This window comes from Ictalurus punctatus, chromosome 6 (genome assembly GCF_001660625.3).
Source record: "Ictalurus punctatus breed USDA103 chromosome 6, Coco_2.0, whole genome shotgun sequence".
Classification (NCBI taxonomy): domain Eukaryota; kingdom Metazoa; phylum Chordata; class Actinopteri; order Siluriformes; family Ictaluridae; genus Ictalurus; species Ictalurus punctatus.
The window spans coordinates 22458604-22480165 of NC_030421.2; the positions used below are offsets into that span (position 1 = coordinate 22458604).

A 21562-nucleotide genomic window follows, 5' to 3' on the forward strand; every position below is an offset into this window, starting at 1 on the left:
AACAGTAAAGTATCAGTGGAGTGTCTTTGCCATAAGGTGGCAGCACTGAATTGATTTTTAGAAGATGGGAGACGTTAATTGGAGGCAAATCATGGGTTTAATGGGTGATTGCAGGCTGAAGGGATATTTCTTCACGGTTGTCCTTGTGTCGGGGGGGGGGTAATGTATGTCTTATACGTGTTATTTAGTCCGGTGTTGATTTATTTGAGCAAATCGTGAGGCAGACAGCGAGGGTAGCATAAAAACTCTCAGAAAAAATGATTCATAATTGATCGTGCTCATGTCAGACAAGACTACTGCTCTATTTTACTTAAACCAGAGCACCCGGTGACGTGAGCGTTCAATCACGTTATCACCTCAGAGGAAAGGGATTCACCAAGAGTACCCGCGTGACGTCAGCATGGGAAAAAAGCATTGCCATGGCAACCAATCTCTTCGTCGCAACCCATCTTTGATGCACATGCACCCTCTTACACCGAAAAAGGCTACTTCTGACACAAAATCGACCCTGTGCATACCCTGTGATACCAACCCCTGTAAAAAGGTTTTAAGTGGTGTAAAAATAAACTAAACGGCACGCAGTGACATCATCCTGTATCCTCTCCTACGACAGACACGCTTAACAGCGTACAGTAAACACAGCAAAAGCACGATAAGTTCCGATGTGAACCATTAAGGAACTAATTGGAAGTAGATGATCTGAAATGAAATTTGAATGCTCAGCTGCTTCACATGGTGCACGCGCTAATGAAGAGTTCCTCTGTTTACTAGGACACGTATTTACCCCGCACTTTTTATTGGCTTCTCTCACGCGACAGCTGCACAAAAAAAAGCCACCTTTTCAAAATCTGCGTGGATGATCAGCTTCCTCCCTCTCCCTCTCTCTCGTGTTCGGAATCAGGAGGAGAATACACACGGACAGACTGGAGGTAGGTGGTTTAGTTCTGTACTCACACTGAGAAATGATCACTGTGGGTTCAGATCCTACAGTATACCGACCTGCTAACAAGCTGTTAAATGTAGACGCTGGTAAAACATGAAACATTAAGAAACAGTCCTTCCAGAATGTCACTGTTATTATATATGTGTTTTTGTGCACTGTTGGCCTACCTGTTGTTTGAAAATTGTGTTAAGTCTACGTTTATGTTGTTATACTGAAAGAAGAAGTTCAGTGAATGGTATAATTACTGGCTTTTGTCACTTGAAGCTTTAACCCTTGTGTTCTGTCCCAGGCAAAATTACCAGTTTAAAGTGGAACCATACTAAACAGTGTTTTTCAACTGGTTCAGTTTCTCTACTGAGCATGGAAAAGCCCAATTTACTTTTGGTGCATCTTTTATACCCTGCTTCTAAGGGTTTAAACACAACATCACTATAAACATCTATAGGCTATGTGTATTTGGTTAATGCTCCAAATAGTCATGAAATGCAAGTGCAGAAGGATGCAAATGCAAACTTTTATTGTGAATAGTGCAAAAATAAACGGCTAACAAAGTGATTAGACACAAAACAAAAACGATTATGGTAGGCAAAGCAATGTGGAGACAAAAATTAAGCAACAACAGAAGCTTGACAATGAGGGGCTCAAACACTAGAATATAAATAGAGGTGATAATGAGGGTTAGACAGGCACAGGTGACTGTGATTGGGACATGTGATAGGGTTATGTGGCCTGCAGTGGCTGATGGGTACTGTAGTTCGGCCCCTCTATGGCACTAACCTTACACAAATATTGGTATCTGTATTAGGAGTTAAATCTGAAGTGGGCGTGGCCTAAATTTAAGGTGCCCCCTCCCCCCCCTCAAATTCTGCTCCCACGGTTATTATTTTTATTTATACATTATTTATTAATGAAAGAATCTATTGCTGCAAATGCATTGTTCAAGTTTAAGTTCCTTCTCTATGCCACAAGCTTAATATCAGACAGCTCGCTGACAGCTCTTGCTTGAAAGTAAAAAACCTCCTACATTTTTTGCATCCCCCGGAATCTCAGTCCAATGCACACCTCTAGTTTCAATCAGATACCATATACACACGAACCTTTTTGGCAAGCTTTATTTAAAAAACAATCAAACAAATACAAACAGTAGTGCACCTCTTATTAGTATCTGCATTTGTATCTTTATAACAGATTTATAAATCTGTCTCTTTGAATTGCTGTGGCAATGTCGAGGAAAAGCACTGATTTGTTTTTGTAAATGGACATCATCTAAACCGTCTCAGTGTGGATGGAAGGTGCAAGATGCGTTTTCAAATTTATACTGATTAATGTGGAAGTAGCCGTTATTGTTCCCCAAAAAACAAAGATGGTTGGTCATTTCAAAATGTATTTTCTCTCTCACTTGGCCAAACATGCTGTCAGCTGTAAATATGATCCATAAACAGTAAATCCTTTGCTAAGTAGTAAACAAGCGCTACACTGCAGCATCCACTTGTGGTGATGGTAAACAGGCTTTATCAAGAGGAAATGAGCTGATAATCACACAACCAGTATTGGGTTACTTACTCGGTAAAACTGTAATCTGGGGGATTTTTTTTGTAGTTGTTAATCATAATGGCACTCTTTTTATTATCAACACATTGGTAACAGAGCTACCTTTGGCTAACACATTCATGCTTGTAGACACAGATATTAATAAATGTTACTATAGAATTTTTCAATGACTACGTTTACGTGGACAGCAGTAATGTAATTATTGACCTTATTCTGAATGACAATATTCTGATTAAGGGTTTTACATGAGTTGCTTTTAGAATATCCTTTTCATGTTCCCGTTTTACATGTTATAGACCATAGATCGATTAATGGCACACATCATTACGTCACCATGCCACACCGTCCGACGTTCCCTCTAGAATTTCACGTATCAACATACAATTCGTCTTCGTTATGGTACCGTATACAGTTTTGGCTGTTTTCATTTTTAATTTTGCAAAAGCTTCTAGTTAATTACTTGTCATGCTATACGTGTAAATAGACGACAGACGAAGCAGTGGGCTGCGTCTGAAACCGCATACTTACCTACTATGTAGTAGCCAAAATACATGTATTTCACCTACTATATAGCAGGTAAGAAGTGGTTTCAGACGCAGCCGTGCTCTCTTGTTTGCCGTCAAACGGTTGAGCACATGCCACGTGTCGCAAAATGCGGTGAAAACTCCCACACGGCATTGATAGTGTGATTAAGGTGTGTACATGTCTGTAATGCACGTTGATAATGCGACTAAAATAGGAATACTCCACATGTCTTAATTCGATTTGTGTTTACTTTGAGTATGACTTTAGCCGGATTAAGGTAATCAATAATTGCTGTTTGAATGGTAGTTTCTTAATCAGAGTATTGTCTTAATCGGGTTAATGTTGGATTATTGTTGTCCATGTAAACGTACTGATTGATTGAATTTTTAATTATTCTGGGATGCCTTGGCTAGTTCCTTGTCTCTCAACGACAGTCCCTAAGCATGGCAACCCTAACCTAATAATATTGTAATACGGGGGTTTTAAAAAAAAAAAAAATTTTTATTTACTGCATGCTGTATTGATTTAGTGATTATTTTCCATCTTGCAGCTCTGTATAGGTGAGAAGGGTAAATGGATAAAAGGGGGCATACTGAGAAATTCTGAGAAGAAGCAGCATGTCTACTTTGCTCTGAAATGTTTACAATGTGTGTAAAGGGGATCCTGGGAGGTTGCTATTTATAGCACTTATTTCATCATTCCTCTGCGCACAGCAGTGAGCTGCGGTCTGCATTCTAATGACTGAGGCATGGAGTATCCCACTGCTCTGGAAGACAGCAAAAACGATCCTCTGAAAGAAAGAAAAAATGATCCTTCTTAATACATCCAAGAGGAGGCTTTAGTGCCAAAAACAACTTAAAGGATGGGAAAGATATATATTCTCAGGTTTTCTTTCTCTGTGCAGGAATTTTTGGCAGGATTATTAAAGCATATAAATAGTTGTAACTGACAGTAATGATAGATATACACAGAACTGTACCTACAGGTTTGGAAAATGTTGTGGCTGAGCAGTTGTATAAAACTGGAGTTCTGTATGGATGTAACAAAAGGCATTCCTATCTGCCAAACTGTGTTTGACAGTGAAGTGTCTTTTGATACTAAGCACCGTGCATGCAGACACAGTTCCTCTTACAGTGTTTCTCCTAAGGTTGTCATAACAGATGGAGTAAGATTATTATCAAACACTATGTGCGTTTGCTTTCTCTCTAAATTTTCCACGCCATATATATATATATATATATATATATATATATATATATATATATATATATATATATAACATTAATTGTTCTTTGATGGTGAATAATTTACGGTGACCCATAAAACAGCAACGATAGGTGTTAAAACTAGAATAGGAAAACATTACTGAAATGTAACATTACTGAAAATACCACCGTTTAGGTTTAGCTTTCTGAATACACTATCCAATTTCTGTTCCAGTTCAGGGTGCTATATTGACAAATTAAACGTTTGTTATGTATTGCTAAGTGGAAAAAAGTCAGCTAGTTTATACTGGGGATTGGAAAATACAATAAAGACCTTGTATAGTATTCATTACCTGGCTCTTTTAGGTCTGTTCTTGACCAAGATAGTCCACACACTAGAGGAGTGCATTGGGACTATGATCCTATGGGACCCAGTAACAGTCGTGCAGATTCTCATGCAGATTAGAGTGAGTGGTCAGATATGAGACTCCAAGAGAGGCCATGCTGATTAACATGGGAGCATACTGGATGCAGTCTGGTGCTTGTGTGGTGGCATGTGGCGCATGCATGTCACCCTCAGTATCTGCTTGATGCTGGTCAAGATCCTGGTGGTTTAAGTTGCTTCTTTACCTATATTTTGGGAAACAGACCACTCTAAGTTCATTAGAAAACATTGCAGGCATGTACAAACAATAATAACTCTGGGAGTAGGAATATTTATGACTTGTAATGTGCAAATTATAATTGTATTTGATGTACAAGTGGCAGTTGGAGTCTCTTACTGGCATTTTATGATTCACCTTATCAGCCGTTACATATATGCTGAATTTTGAAGTTTAGCTAGTGGTACAACAAACATTTAGTGGGGTCAAAATTCAAAGGTACTACCACGTTTCTACATCTGGTCCAATTTCATTTACTTCATGCAAAACCTCAAAAAAGAATGTCATATGTTCACCTCGTAATAATCCTAAAATTAAAAAAAAACAAAACGAAATGTCCTAAATAAAAGTATAAAATAGAACTTCCAGGCAAAAAAACATTGACAGGTACTCCCTCAAAACCCTTTGAGTGTGTTGGTATATATGTCTGTGACTTTTACTGTGCTTTTACCTCAATCAACAGGTTATTGCTCAAGGTTACATGCATCACACTATTATTATTACTAAGAGGTCATTTACTAAGAGGTCATTTATTTATATTTATACAGCTTCTATAACAGTGATATTTGGTTTGAATTCTGCCTCACATGTAAATTGTTCTGGATACCAGTGTCAGCCAAATGTATAAACCTAATTATATATAAATGTTGTAAAGCTTAACCAGGATGTTTGCTCAAATGATTCATACCTGCATTAAGCCAGATCATTGGAAATTTAGCTTAAACTCCTTCATATACAATGTTAAACTAAATCCAATACATTCATTTTTAAATGTGGTTTGTCGACCATAATGCACTGCAGTGAAATGTCTGGCTCTCACCAGCTCTCTGGGCAGGAGAGCAGTAATATATTGTCCTGTACTCACTGCCAGCCCGGATAGGTGGCACAAATTGAGCATTTTAATTAAAAACTGCTGAGAAACAGATATCCAAAGGGAGGAGAGGATGCCAGCACTCCAAGGTTTCCCTTCCCAAATGTACCAGCCATTCCTCTGAGGAAAACAGATAAAGTAATGTTGATTATGCAGGCAGAGAGAGTTCTTGAATAATTTACAGCAAATGTATTCGACACTTGCTCACAGCTTATACACCATAAGCAGAATTTGTCTGACTGGATTTTTACTGCATTGTTACACTGTAATCACGTCCCTTTTGGAAACCACTTTCTCCCAAGACTGTTAATTCACTGCTACCCAAATTTGTAACTACAGATGGACTACTAAATGTTCGCTAGATTCTTTAAATTATGTATTTTGGGAATGGTCATATATATATATGTATATATATATATATATAATATATATATATATATATATATATATATATATATATATATGCATTAATTTTTGGCAGAGATCTCGTATTGAGGACAGAAGAGTAGAACCACTCCGTGAAGTGTTCAACAGCACGTCCTAAAGACTTTCAGTGGGGTTAAGGTCAGGCCTCTGTGGTGGCCAATTCATGTGTGAAAATGATTCCTCATGCTCTCTGAACCACTCTTTCACTATTTGAGCATGATGAATCTTGGCATTTTCATCCTGCAATATGCCTGTGCCATCAGGGAACAAAAAAATCCAGTGGTGGTATAACTTGGTCATTCCGTACATTCAGGAACTCAGCTGACTTCAGTTTATTGCTGCATAATGGTCTAGACCTGACCAATTGAAGAAACCCCAGATCAAAACACTTCCTCCAGAGGTTTCTACAGTAGGCACTATGCATGATGAGTGCATTGTTTCATGTGCTTTCGTTCTTACCCTGGTGCACCCATTGCTTTGGAATAGGGTAAATCTGGACTCATCAGACCACGTGATCTTTTTGCTTTGCTCCACAGTCCAATCTTTATGCTCCCTAGCAAATTAAAGTCGTTTTTATCTGATGAGCCTCACACTGATTAGGCCGCACAGCTGTTTAGTCCCATCACATTGTGCATGTGGAAATGCTCTTACTTTCACTATTAAATATAGCCATAAGTTCTACTGCCGATTTTTTACGGTATGACTTCACCAAGCGTTTTAAAGATCTCCGATCACGATCATTCAAGATTTTGAACATTCATTTTTCCACATTTCTTCCTCAAAGTTGACATTTCACCACTCTCCTTCTAGGTTTTAATTATGCATTGGACAGTTCTTAACCCAATTTCAGGGATTTCAGCAATCTCCTTAGTTGTTTTCTTTGCTTGATGCATGTTGATAATTTGGCCCTTCTGAAACACAATAATATCTTTTCTACGACCATGGGAAACGTCTTCTGACACGGTTGTTTAAGAAATGAGAAACTACACACTGCATCAGTTAGGGTTAAAAGAATTGTTGCTAGCTGAAACATATTAATCACTGCAATAATGTTCAAATTGTGGGCTCTTAAGTATTTGCTTATTTAAATCCAAACAGCGACCTTTTTTTGGCCAGGCAGTGTATATGTATATCGACAGCAAATTCTTCAATTCTCAACTTAAGTGTAAGTGCATGTTTTTGAGTTTAATACACTGCATGTTGCTGTGCTGTAATGGTGATAGGTTAAATCCTAGGTATATATTTGTACACTAATAGAAGTGTATTTTCAACTGAAAAGCCCAAAGTATTGGTGGCCATCAAGATGTTTGCTTGGATCCCAGCCTCCAATCGCCATGCTCACAATTTCCTGAGAGATTTCCATTGCCATGGTGACAGCAAGCTGCTGATGTCATCCAGACCAGGTTGTTGGGGTTGAGCGAAGGTGTGTTGCATGCATCCCCTTACTGTATTCCCCTCTGTTTATTTTTTAGAGTAAGAATGAACACCACGCTTAATCAGAATGAGCTTAATCAATCTTATTGGGGAATTCATCTTTCATTATATTCTGCTGTATGCGTTAATCATGTTAATATGTGAGTCTGAGAAATATTTGGAGCATTGTTGGTTCAGAAATATAAGGTAATTCCCAACAGGCGGACATGATATAGACATGATTACAAAGGCATTAGAAACCATGTAGTCTAATAAGAAATGGCATTTGGGCTCCATAGAGAGGGACAAAAATGATCATCAAAGTTGATATCACATTTTTCATATTAATTACCAGCAAATTTCATTGACTGATTACGTTCCATTATTCTATCCAAATGATAATTTTTCATTCATAATCCTGGAGGTCCTGGAAGGATCTTAGCCTGTATCATAGCTGCTGGAAGAAAGGTCAGGTGTGTATTTACATCAGTGCAGCTGGAAAATACAGTATCTTAATCTGTTAAGGAAACGAAACACTAACATTTGTATGCTAATGCACATATTGTATGTTATTTTATAAAAAGCTTAAAAAAAAAATTGAAAGGGAAGGCTAATATACAGTATACTGTATAACTAATATAAGATAAATATGAATACCTATTAATGACCATTTTATAATAGTCTTTTTATAACAGTAGATTTGATTAATTGACAAATAATTTTGATAATTAATTCATACAGAATTTGCCAGAAAATCACTCAAAATCACTTTTTTTTAAAAATAAGTTATCCTGACTCATTCTAATGCAGAATTGTGTTGCCCCCTTGTTCACTGATAAAGCTCAATTTAATAAATAAGGGTAATCTATTTTTGGCTAGGAAGATGCAATTCAAGTGAAATATTTGACCTATTTTCACGGCATATATTGTAGCAGCTTCTTCAACAAAATTAAAGTGTTTAAATACACAAACAACAATAACTAGACTTCACTGAATAGGCTTGTGATGATTAATGTCAGTTGACCACGATATCCTAACACAGGTGGCATTAACACACTCAGGGGAACCTCTCTCACAGGGGAACTTGTAATTTCAAAGCTAGTTCTATTCTTGCATCTGATTCTCTTATTTACCAGCTAATTATTTTCTAGCTGATAAATATCTGTCCGTGGTGGGTGTAATGATTAGTTGTCACTGATTATGGCCCTATACACTCCTCAGACACATAAAAAAAAGAAAAACTGTCTTTAAAGTCTGCTCTAAAGACTGACTCATTGGCTGCAGTTATTCTATACTCATGGGTTCCCCCACTGTTCTCTTATTATTCTCCACAGGGTTTAGCTAAAGGACTATCACAAGAGTTTTTACTCTGTGGCCATTCCCTAGATGCTGATTCATTTTACCAGCCAGGCTGCAACTTCTTCTGTCCTCTCAAAATAAAATCAGAAACCTGAGAGACCTTGCAACAGAGACCTTGCAAGAATACTAAAATGAATATGCTAGCAACTGCTGATAAGAAAGTAATAGTTTGACTAGTATGACATGCTTCATCCAGTTCAGTCTTCAAACACAAATAACACTGATGTGAGGCAATTTTTCACTCAGATATTTATTGTAGTGCTAGTTCTCAGGCAAGTAATGCCCAAACGGAGCAACGATATAGGATTACACAGGCTTGAACAACATGATGATTGAGTGGGAGAAAAATGTTCACATCTGATATTAGATTTGTCCTATTGTAGGTAAATATTTAATCTTTGAATCTTAGAAGCCTGAAGGGCGAGATGTACAATATGATGATATGTTAATTGCATTTTATGAAGATAAATTATATGATGAAATGAGTTTCTGAGTATATTATATTATATATTATAGTATATTTCTGAGTTTTGTTATAACTGTAGGACGAACAATGACCAACTGAACAACATGTATACCAAAATGCTTACCAGGTAAAACAAGCACCAGTGGTACCACACTGTAAAATTATTTTTTACCAATTAAACTGAATTTTAAATTGAATTAAGCAGTTGTGTTTAAAAATCCATTTCTAGTTATTTTATTGTGTCCCTACCATCACTATTTTAAAACAACAGAAATCAATTTCATAATATTTATTCTCTGTCAAGTAAAATATTTAATTAAATTTCACCAAATTCTAATGAAGTATTTCACTAAGAGTACTTGTGAAGTAATATTAAAATAAAGTCCTATTTTTTTTATCACCATTTTAGTTATCATTTTTTTCTCTACTATTTAACAAAAGAAAAAAGAAAAATAATTATTTTGCTGAAATCAAAACTGACCATTCAAGATTGGCCATTCTTTATGTTGCCCATCCTCCATAATAATCAATACCTAGTGGCCAGTGCTCCCTAGAGGTTTGAAAGGTGATTTCTGTGGTATTGCAATGGAAATGTGAATGACTATAATTCTGTCATTTTCAGGAAAATAGGACACAGTATTACAAACGCACAGTGTTACACACATTGCTGATGGAAAGCATTCAGCTGCCATTTATTTCATATGTAGGCAGATTGTTATATTAGATGTTTATGATTATATTGCTATATAGAGAAAAATCATAAGGTTTGGACCCCAGTGACGGTGATTAGATAAATGTAGTGTGTATCTGTAGCAACAACTTAGTGACAGTCAATGAAGGGTGAAAGTTTTTTTTTTTATGCACACAGACACTAAAGTGCTAATGATGACATAAGAGGAAATGCTGGATTGAGAGTAGGCGGCCTGCAGAGGAAATGAGAGCTCTGTGTATCCGCAAACGTGTGCACAACTGTGGTGACAAAAAGAAAAAAGAAAAAGATGAAGCAGATATTTGAACCTTTTGTTATTTTTCTTACAAGTAAAGGAAGTTTTCTTTTGCCTCAAACAGGGACTTCAACCAATGACGTGGTTGCTTAAGACAGTCATAGATTGCTGATCTTAATAAACATTTATTTATATATATATATATATATATATATATATATATATATATATATATATATATATATATATATATGTGTGTGTGTGTGTGTGTGTGTGTGTGTGTGTGTTTGTGTGTGCGCCTGCATACATTTCTGAATATCAAAAGTTTCTAAACCAGTACATAGTACCATAAGTGTGTTTGTTGTAAATTGAAATATATATATATATATATATATATATATATATATATATATATATATATATATATATATATATATATATATATATATATATATATATAGCCACAATGTATGTATTGCATGTAGTATATGAACAGTTTTTTTTTTTTTAGTAGGAAGACAAAACATAGGTGTTTCAAAGCGGTTGCAGTGAGATTATCACCCCTGTTTTTGTGTGGGTGTAAGCACATACAGGATGGGTGCACATTCATGAGTATAAAGTCGGGGAGAAAAAGAGCTGAGTGACATTTTAGGCTGTACAATATAAGACGCAATAAAGCATCACCACAACTACATTCTGTTCACTGAAATATAACTGGCAGCCCACATAGCACTAAAATTCACATGAACTTTACTTTAAAAAGCAGACAGTTGCATGGTCGTGTGTTTGAGTTTGAAATGATATATTGTGTGCTTGTGTACTGGTCGTTCCATTTAATTTTCTTTTTTTACATTTATTCACGCGCACACACACACGCACACACACATACATACATACAGACATACATACATACATATGAACCAAGTTTATTCTAACTTGATTTCTTGATAAGTTTGTTAAGCTATTTTCTGTAACAGTACATGAGAAACTGTATCATATATAGCACATTTTATTATGTGTATCCTCACCCATCCTCTTTCTCTTCCTCATCATAATCACTTTACAGTCCCTGGTTCCCTCTGGATTGACCCTAACTACCGTGGATGTGTATCTGATTAGTGTAATGTATCTGCATAGCTGCATTGATGGCTGTCTGGCCTCTCCAGCATATGCTGCTTTTCATATCCACAGTTTCATTTACTGTGTAGAAGGAAAGAAATAAAAGAATTCCAGGATTTGCACCCTTTCTTGTTCCTTCCTCCAAGACATTTTATCTTTTATTGAATCATCATGTTTTGCAGTGCAGTTGTTGACATCTGTTGCATGCAGTATCCATAAATATAGAGGATTACACTGAACAAGAACAAAACCACTCACCTTGGGTGTCTCAGTGACCATTAGCACATATTTAAAGCTGGTGTAAGAACTAATCGTATGTCCACATATAACACAGTATAAATCCTATCCAAGTCATCCAGAATCTCTCTTACATTGGATGGTTCTATATGGTTCAAATTTGAAAAGTGATTTTTGTGAATAGATAGATATGCCTGTGTTTCCTCACCTTAGGAAGCAGTGACAACCAGAGGGCTAAAAATAGTTGAAGTTGATACATCTTCTGTCTTCATTTTTCTGTGACAGTGTCTATCTCTCTAGCTCAGTTCACACACACACACACATACACACACACACACACACACACACACACACAGAGAGATAAACATGCACATTAATATGAAGTCATAATTTTGAAAAATCTCCCCCTTTTCTTCAATCCCGAGGCATAATTCTGATAAACCTTAATTAAATAATGGTTTCATTTAGACCTCAGTTGATTACAACAGGCTTATGCTAATTTAATGCCTGTCCTTTGGTTTTATTCATTTGTGCATGCAATCACCATTCGTGAAGTGAATTTCAGGCTGTGCTAAATCACACTGTGGATGCTAAATTTTAATCTATTTGCATACACCACCGTGTATTATGCACGTTTCTGCATATTTATTAAGGTAAACATGCAAATCAACAAGATGTGCTAGTTTGCTCTTATGAATGTTGAACTTCTCCATATCAAATCGTCTTGCAGCTTTTTTGGCATGTGTTTTTACACTCGCAATCCTCTATCATGGCCTTATATCAACGTTAAATAAGTCAAACAGTTTATGATTACAGCAAAACAGCAAAGTTTCACCCAGTCATTGGGAGATTTCAAGTTTGAATCTCAACAATGCCATAGCCATCTATGTCCATGAGGCCAAAAGAGCATATTTGGTTGTGCTCTCTATGTGGGAATGATGGCCTTAGTCTCTCCCCTGTTGATCAGAGCAATGCTAACTGATTGTGGGTGTCTGTGAGCTTATGCATGTGGAAAGGGCAGTTCGTGCCTTACTCTGAGTTCAGCTGTCCTTTGACATAGTGTAGCATGAGCAGCAGTTTAAAAAGATGCAATGTCTGGTTTCATATATCTTAGAATGTCTTGTGTTAGCCTCTATTCACCCTCTCTGGTTGGTTGTGTGGCAGGGGAGAACCAAATAATGGGTGTGAATTGGCAATGAAAAATTATGTAGCAGTTAATTTAACACCATCAACATTGCAATTATTGCATAATTGTTTCTTGACACACATCTGGATATACAGAAAGTTTGAAGAATAGGCCCCACTCAGATTTATTTGAATACATTTTCTTCACATAGTAGAAGCCAGTACAACTGAGTTGGACTAGCAGTGTGGTTAGTTATTCACCATTCATAATGTTGGCTTGGCGTAATGTTGACTCTTTATTCCAGTCGACTATGATGAAAATTAGAGCAGGACAGGATGTGAAAGCAAATGCCCTGTTGGTATGAAGCAGAGCCTCCACTCATCACAGCAGAGGGGAAAGTTCCAGAGAGACTGAGGAAAAAAAAAAAGAAGAGTAGGAGAGAGAGACAGAACAGGAGAGAAATAGGTAGAGATAGACAATGTTATCTTATATCATGTTTAATTTTTTTGTCATGTCATAGCAGTGCATGGTTGTTTTGCTGTCTTTGGCAGTTTGTTCTTGAGTTAACATGCCTAGAAGAGGATGCAATGCGTTGCGCCTTGTTTCACCTTTGACCAACTGTAGGTGCTTTTGCTTGTGATGTTTTATCTTATTTCACAACTACAACACAGTAAAAAGAACACATGGCACAGGCACTAATTCAATGCTTTTCTGTGGTAAACTTATATCTGTTATTATAACACTAAATGCTGTTGCAGCACTGAGGTAAGTTTCAAGCAAAGTCACTAGCAGCTCATGTCCTACCATATTAAACTTTTGTTTAATAACATTTATTAGCAGGTTTGTAAATTAAGTCTTTTGCCAGGTATGAAAGGATGGAATAGGGAAACAAATAAAGCAAGTGTAAATGAAAGAAGAAAAGAAAACAAACCTTAGTTAGGCTACACGAAAACAGTCTCATTTTGAACATAGAAGTGGAGAAGAAGAGGAGAACTATTTTTGTCCATTTGTCTGCTCTACCAATTACGCAATGCAGTGCTAGTTTTGAAGTTTATCTGAACATTGCCTATAACAGTGAACTTTATCTGATAAGCAGCAACCTCCTTTTGAGTCATGTATACTATTTGCTGAGAGGCATCATTTAAAAATATCTTTAACTCAGACATTCTTTTTTTCCATTATGGAAATCAGTTGTTATTATAGCCCATGTTATGAATTTTCCACTCTGATCATCTCAATGTCGAATTTAGTACACTGTTTTAGGTCTGTGTGAGACATTTTGATTTTGCAAAGCCAAAACTTATTATATGAAGCTTTGTTGCTTTTTACTTCCTGCAGGTATAAAGTGTGTTACATAACAAGTCACTGAATTGGTGCTGACGTGTTCATTTCAGGCCTTTATTAGTGACCGCCATTGGGGTGTCAGCATTGTTTAGAATGGTTGAAAAGTAATCTGCTGATAATTATAATATCATGTTAAATATGACATTGAAAGACATCCAAAAAAAAAAAAAAAACACCTCAATTGTGCTTTGGCACAGCATTTTTTAAATGCAAACATTTTGTCCAGAGGGAAGAACTGGGCATTTATGGGTGTTGATTATGTATGTTGACGACCACTGCTCCCAGTATCCATATCAATAAGGGGTGGGGTTGACATTGTGAAGGGGTGCTAAGTTTCACAATGTTTGCAGAAGTGAACCGAAACTGTGACAACAATAGGTGCTATAATGGCAAATTCTGCTTGATATTGGTAAAAGAGACATTTTGTAAATCAGCAAATCAGCACTTTTATATGGAATTTGGTCATTGAAAATTATTTTCAACCATGTTTTTTGTATGTGTCCTAGCTGGCTGCCAGGGAGAGAACGAGCACATGGCCCATTGTCACTAATGAAGCTAACAGTGGAGTATTGTTTTTTTTTTAACCGTCGACATAATGCAAACTGGAGAAATTGTAAACAAAATACTGAAAATATGAATTCTGCATGTTTAGATAGGTGGGTTGATTTGATCATTTCTGTGTCACAAAGAGTAACAAAATCAGCCAGTCTATGAAGTAACATTTTCTGAAAAATACAACACATTGACAGTTGTAGTACTATTTCTACTTACAATGACTTAGCATTTCCCTGCTAGTCCAGAGATATGTATGTTATGGGTACTTTATCTGAATAATTTTTGCTAATATAGCAATAAATGATACATACATTATATGAATATGAAAACACAACCAATTAATTTGCTGTCTGTAAATAGAAATCAATAAATGAACTCTGGACATTAAGGTTTCAGGATGTCATTCAGGATTTATCTCACATCACACGCATGAACTCTTTTTTTATTATTATTTCTCATGGAAACAAATGCATGGCAACACAGATCAATGTATGCACTCAAAATCGTGAGGCTGTGGTGAGAAATGTGGCAAACTGAGTAGGAGAGTAGGGCAATGAGGCATGAGCTGTGATGTTTGGGCTGATTTTCAGTGGTCACACTGGCCCTATTAGACAGACACACTGATGTTGCACTGTCGATGGAGTGGGGGGTGGAAACAAGCGAGAGTGCATGAGCGGGAGAGAGAGAGAGAGAGAGAGCGAGTCAGAGAGCAAGAGCGAGAGAGGGAGAGCAGTCGTCTCTGTGTAAACAAGCTGTCAGAAAAGAAAGTGCAGAGACATTTCTGTACACTGCAGCTGACAGGAGCGCATTGCATAGAAACAGCAGACGGATAATCACGAGAGGAGAGATGTTTAATTAATTCATGCTGGAAGGGGGAGATGTTGCCACTGAGTAAAAAGACTCGAGTGCTGTGTGTACACTGCTGCCTGTAGCTTTGTGCTCGTGCTTGTGTGCCACTGAGGGTCTGTGCTCTGACCATTTGAAACGCTCACGATATCATCACCTGGATTACCAGAGGTAGGATGTGATGTCCTTATTTTTTTGCTGTCTTCTCTTTTTTGTTCTCTGTGAGCCACTTTTGTTTCTCATTGATTTCTGTCTGTATATATGATCCATAGAACGTAGGTGCCTGACAACTGACATCCTTGTGACCATTTACAGTGACTCTCGTGATTACACTTGTACTCTCTATACTGTAATTCTTATAACATGCAGACGACGGGTATTTAGGAACTGACTGTCGTGTTTAATTTTGGGTCTCATTAGGCTGATTGCATGTTTCGGGTTTCTAAAAGTGTATACAAATGCCATGTATCTCATGCACACATTATGCAGATTCATAGGGTACGATTTAAGCATTATTTACCAACATAATTATACACATATTTACTGTATGTAGCTTGGCTGAATATCGTGTATTACATGACATTCTTTGTGGGTGTATATTTATATTTTTATATATATATATATAGATAGATAGATAGATAGATAGATAGATATAGATATATATAGATAGATATATATAGATAGATATATAGATATGGATATATACACACATACACACACACACACACACACACAGAGAAACATGCAATATATGTATAATATATAGTAGATTGTCAGGTTAGGGACATGATTACTACCTCATTATGTTCCTATGGTTTATGTAGTCTTCTGTGTGGGGAAAATATCAGACCTCTGTGTCTACATTTTACATGCTGCACAACCGCTTACCAAAAAGATCAATACCATAATGTAAAAAATACCAGCAAAGTGTTGTGTCTATGGGAATGGAATATCGGTTATATTGTGATGAATACACTTCTCAACCATTTTGCTTTTGGTTTTACACTTCGTGCACTGCAACACTGACTACCAGTCTGTCTTGTTTCTAAATACAACTATAGAACTAATACAATATACACAGTACATACAAGCTTGCTTGCTTAGATATGGTCTCAGAGAAAGCTCAATGACCATGCTTCATTACAGCTTATTGTGCAAACATATGAGGTTCTGGTTCTTCGGTTCTTGTAAAGACACGGACAATAATCGCTCTCTTCATGTGTGTGTACAAATAATGTCAAATAATAAAGTCTTATGGGAAAAACGGAACATCCCAAGAAACTATACACTATACACAACTATAAACTATATCACATACATTAAGCATATATTAAGTAGTCAGTGTCAGATGACTTTTTCAGTATGTCCTAAGTTTCTCATGATCCTGACCAAATAGATGCTACCATAATGTTAGAAGATTGTTTATTTGAACTGAACTCCATATTGCAAGAAACACATACATATTAGGAGAATCTGAATTGAATCTCACTAAATATGATAACTAAAATAATAATTATTTATATATTAATATATAAATAATAACAGCAATGCACTTACCAGTCAGTAATTGTGTGTGTGTGTACAGCTGCAATCATAAACATTCAACCCCCATTGCAAATCATGTTTATTGTCAAAATGTACAGACTTTCAGATGTTTGCAATGAACAAATCAAACAAAAGCAACTGAAATAGTCCAACACAACGAATGCTTCAATTGGTTTCCCCAAATTCAACTGAAAATGCAATTTATTACTTCTCCAGTCTAAAAATTATTCAACCCCCTGAATAAAATCCCTCACAACAGAACAAATATGCAAAACTGGTGTTGTCTCAAGCACACCTGATGCAACCAATCAAGGGCTTCATGGAACACATGAAATACCTGAACTGGCTAGGGGTAGAAATGCATGAAATACCTGGACGGGGCAGAATAAGGAAGCTATTAATGGCTGCAATCAGATTTCTGAGAAGGCAGGTTGTAAAAAAAAAAAAAACAACAAAAAAAACACTCGAGTTACTGCAAAAGACATGCAGCAAGACTTGGTTGCAACAGGCACTGAGGTTTCAGTGAGCACAGTAAGGCGTATACTAAACGCAGAAAGTTAACCTGCCAGAACTCCACAACGTACACCAAAAAAGTCTGCTCAAAATCATATAAATAAGCTACATAAGTTTGGGATTCTGTTCTGTGGAGTGATGAAACAAAACTTTTTGGCAGAATGGATCAGCTGTATGTCTGGAGGAAGAAGAATGAAGAAAGAACACTCTGTCCACAGTCAAGCTTGGTGGTGGCTCGTGATGCTCTGGGGCCACTTTGCATCCTCTGGCACTGGAAAACTACAGCATGTGGAAAGCAAGATGGATTCATTGAAGTATCAAGAAATCCTAGGAGAAAACATCATGCTGTCTGTGAGGAAGCTGAAGCTTGGCTGTCATTGGACCTTCCAACAAGCATACCTCAAATTCCGCCAAGGCTTGGTTGCAGAAGAACTCCCGGAAGATTCTACATCACACGTCACCTGAGTTGAACCCCACAGAAAATTTCTGATGGGATTTGAAGAAGGCGGTTGCAACATGCAAACCCAAGAATATTACTGAATTGGAGGCCATTGCAGCCTTTAGATTGCTGAGATTGCTGAGGATGGTGCCACTTGAAGTACCATGGAAATGGTTTTGGACATCAATTTCATATGAACAGTTGCGCTGTGGTCCTGGAACTATGGTTGCTGCTATGGCCTTAGGACTGCAATTACCACATACAATTTTGCACTCATGTGTCCTTTAGTGAAAAGTGGATCGGTTCAACAAAACTGACTTCATATAAAGATTATAATGAACTTTCATTTACTTTCACACTATCCGTTGTTACCCAGATGAGGATGGGTTCCCTTCTGAGTCGGGTTCCTTTCAAGGTTTCTTCCTCATATCATCTTAGGGAGTTTTTCCTCGCCACCGTCACCAACGGCTTTTTTATTAGGGATAAATTCACAAATTTAAAATCTGTATCCTGTGTTTATATTTTTCTGTAAAGCTGCTTTGAGACAATGTCCATTGTAAAAAGCGCTATACAAATAATTGAATTTAATTAAATTGCTCAAGAGGAATGGGCTAAGATCCCTCATGAATGCTGCCAGAAGCTAGTGTCTGTGCAAATGTTTTAGGCACATGCAAAGAAATGCTGTAGAGCAAAGATGCCTTTAATGTTTAAAGGTGCCTTTAATGACAACCGTATTAACATCTGTAAAGAGCAGTACACAGTAGTAAATGAAACAAAGTCAATATTTGGCCTTACAAAAAAATAAAAAATAGTAGTCTCAGATACAATCTGTGCAGTTTTATTAGAAATTAGCAGAACCAGCCATGGTTCTTCTGGAGATTGTCACACTTGCTTCTTATATTTGCAGCAAACCCCAAAAGCCTTCATTGTGTTTTTTTGTCTGAAAAGTCGTCTCTTATGTAATATGCTGCTTTCTTTACTGACCTACAAATGTGCTAGAAAGCTAATGTTTGGGAATCTAAAATGTTTTTGTACTGAAATCTACTGAAAAAAATAGGGTGCCTAAAACTTTTGCACAATACTGAATTTATACTCAGCAAAAAAAGACACATTCAAATGCTTTTATTTCCGGCAAATTTCTTAACAAGTGTAAATATTTGTTAACATGTGTAATAGTTATTATTAACATAAAAACAGTCAACAACTGAGACATAAACTGAACAAGTTTCACAGACATTTGAGGAACAGAAATGGAATAATGAGTCCATGAACAAAGGGGGGTCGATATTAAAAGTAACAGTCAGTAACAATAGTAACAATCTGGTGTGACCTCCAGCTGCTTTAAGTACTACAGTGCATCTCATCCTCATGGACTGCACCAGATTTGTCAGTTCTTGCTGTGAGATGTTACTCCACTCTTCCACCAAGGCATTTGTAAGTTCTTGATCATGTCTGGGGGACACATGGTTACATGTAATTTTGCACTGCAAGGACAGTCCTTCCTTGCAGCTGTCCTTCCTGTCTCCCTGTGCACTGTCTTATGGCTTCTACACTCTACATGACTTTCAAAGATGTCGGTATGTGGTACTGTTCATACTACACAACTGTCTGTCTTGTCATGGAAGTCGTAAGGTTTTCAAATTACACGAGCAATCGGCGACAGGGGTGAACACATTACAGAACATTTCACTATTGACAAATCCCCGACAACTCTGCCTGGGCTCCAAATTACATTTCACAACAGAGTACATGCGAGAAGTGATACGAGAGTTATACAAGATCACACATGAGTAGGCGTTCTCATGCTTCTCTGGGCAGGGTTTTGAAAATGGCAGACCACAAGAAGCTTGTTTGTGCATTGATTTGCAGCGAAAAGACAAAAAAGAAGAAGAAAAGTCTATGTAGGAGGGAATAGTTGGGGAGACGCGGGCAGCAAGGATTGTCTGTTCTGGGGAGAGACTTGGAGGTACATCAGGACTCCTCCCACTGAAACTACTTGGGCCATGCCCCATTTCTTGCTCTCTCATTGGCTGTAGGTCAATGCTGCAGTTATATTCAGTCAAAACACATTTCACATTACGCGATTTGGAATCACAGACATTTAGATATTTACGTCCAGATATTTAACATGCTACGTATCTTGCTGACATCGGCGACGCGTCAGTGCTTCTCTCAGATTGTGTCTTTGATAATTCATACATTGCGTTCATGGCTCACGGGAGTGAGCTCTGAATTGCATATAATTTCAGGCTTTTGACGGTGACCTCCACAAAACTGTCGGTGAGTGAAAATCGGGCCTAAAATTGTGAAATGTAAACTCGGCATTAGGCGTCGTACATCACAGACATTGCAGTTTATTGCTCTGGCCACATCTGCAGTCCTCATGCCTCCCTGCAGCAGGTGTATGGCATGTTCACGCAGGTGAGCAGGAACCCTAGACATCTTTCTTCTGGTGTTTTTCAGAGTCACTAGAAAGGTCTCTTTAGTGTCCTAACTTATTGTAACTGTGACTTTAATTGCCTAGCGCCTGTAAACTGTTTGTGTCTTAAGGACTGTTCCACAGATGCATGTGCGATAATTGTTTATGGTTCATTGAACAAGCATGAAAAACATTGTTTAAATCATTTCTCTTTTTTTGCTGAGTATATATTATGTTTGGCGATTGTTTTCAGTTTTAAAATTGAGAAACTATGTTGGTATGTACTTATTCTGATATGTATGTATGTAGTATTTGTTTATTTATTTATATTTATATGCAATGAGTATCAGAGAGTATATCAGGTTCTATATTGAGATTCACCATCTCATTTTACAGCTCCTTAATGACTTTCATTTCCATTAAGCGACACTGAGATCAGACTTTGCTTAGGGCAGCAAGTTTAAGAGAAATAGAGCATGTCCTGTTTAGATTGTGGCTTATTTTGTTTGTCATTGCATTGCAATTTCAAACCAACACCTTCTGTTGCCATGACATCCATCCAAGCTTTCTCTAAATAGTTGCAGTATTTTTGAGCTCACAAACACCAGAAGATGTTAAGACAGTATTGTAATATCCTTAAATGTATACATTTTCTTATGAATTCTTATAAGCATAAATGATTTTAATCTTAAGACAAATGTTCATTTAACTCATGAAATATTAATTAAACCTTCTTTTCTAATATTTACCAAATGTGGCAATATTAATGGAGGGCACTGTACATGTAAATTAATTTAAGTGTTTTGTGAAAGGCAGGATTTCAAGGTTAAGGGTTTCTATAAGTGGATAATGAATTTTTTGGTGCTGGTCTGATATCTGGACGTGAATGATTCATGATTTTTAATTTAAAAGACAAGACAGGGAATAATAAAAAACAACAAAATGCTATCATATGAATAAAAAACTATGATAATAAAACTGTGGTTGTTTTGGATAAGTATGACTCACAGATGCTTCAAATCGTGTGAAAATGGGTAAAGATGCAAAATGAGTG

General features: G+C 36.9%; 1 protein-coding gene across 3 annotated transcripts in view; it reads left to right on the top strand.

Annotated features, from left to right (window-relative positions):
* Positions 1 to 426: 426 nt before the first annotated feature.
* The window catches only part of LOC108266954 (diacylglycerol kinase beta), a 106731-nt gene continuing 85595 nt past the window's right edge, over positions 427 to 21562 (top strand). Inside the window, exon 1 of one of the 3 annotated variants that reach the window (XM_053681023.1) lies at positions 427 to 929. The gene's annotated coding sequence lies outside the window, so the exon portion shown is untranslated. Of the gene's footprint in view, positions 930 to 15401; positions 15764 to 21562 lie in introns of those variants that run through there. The other 2 variants (XM_047156027.2, XM_053681025.1) reach the window with 2 other exon arrangements.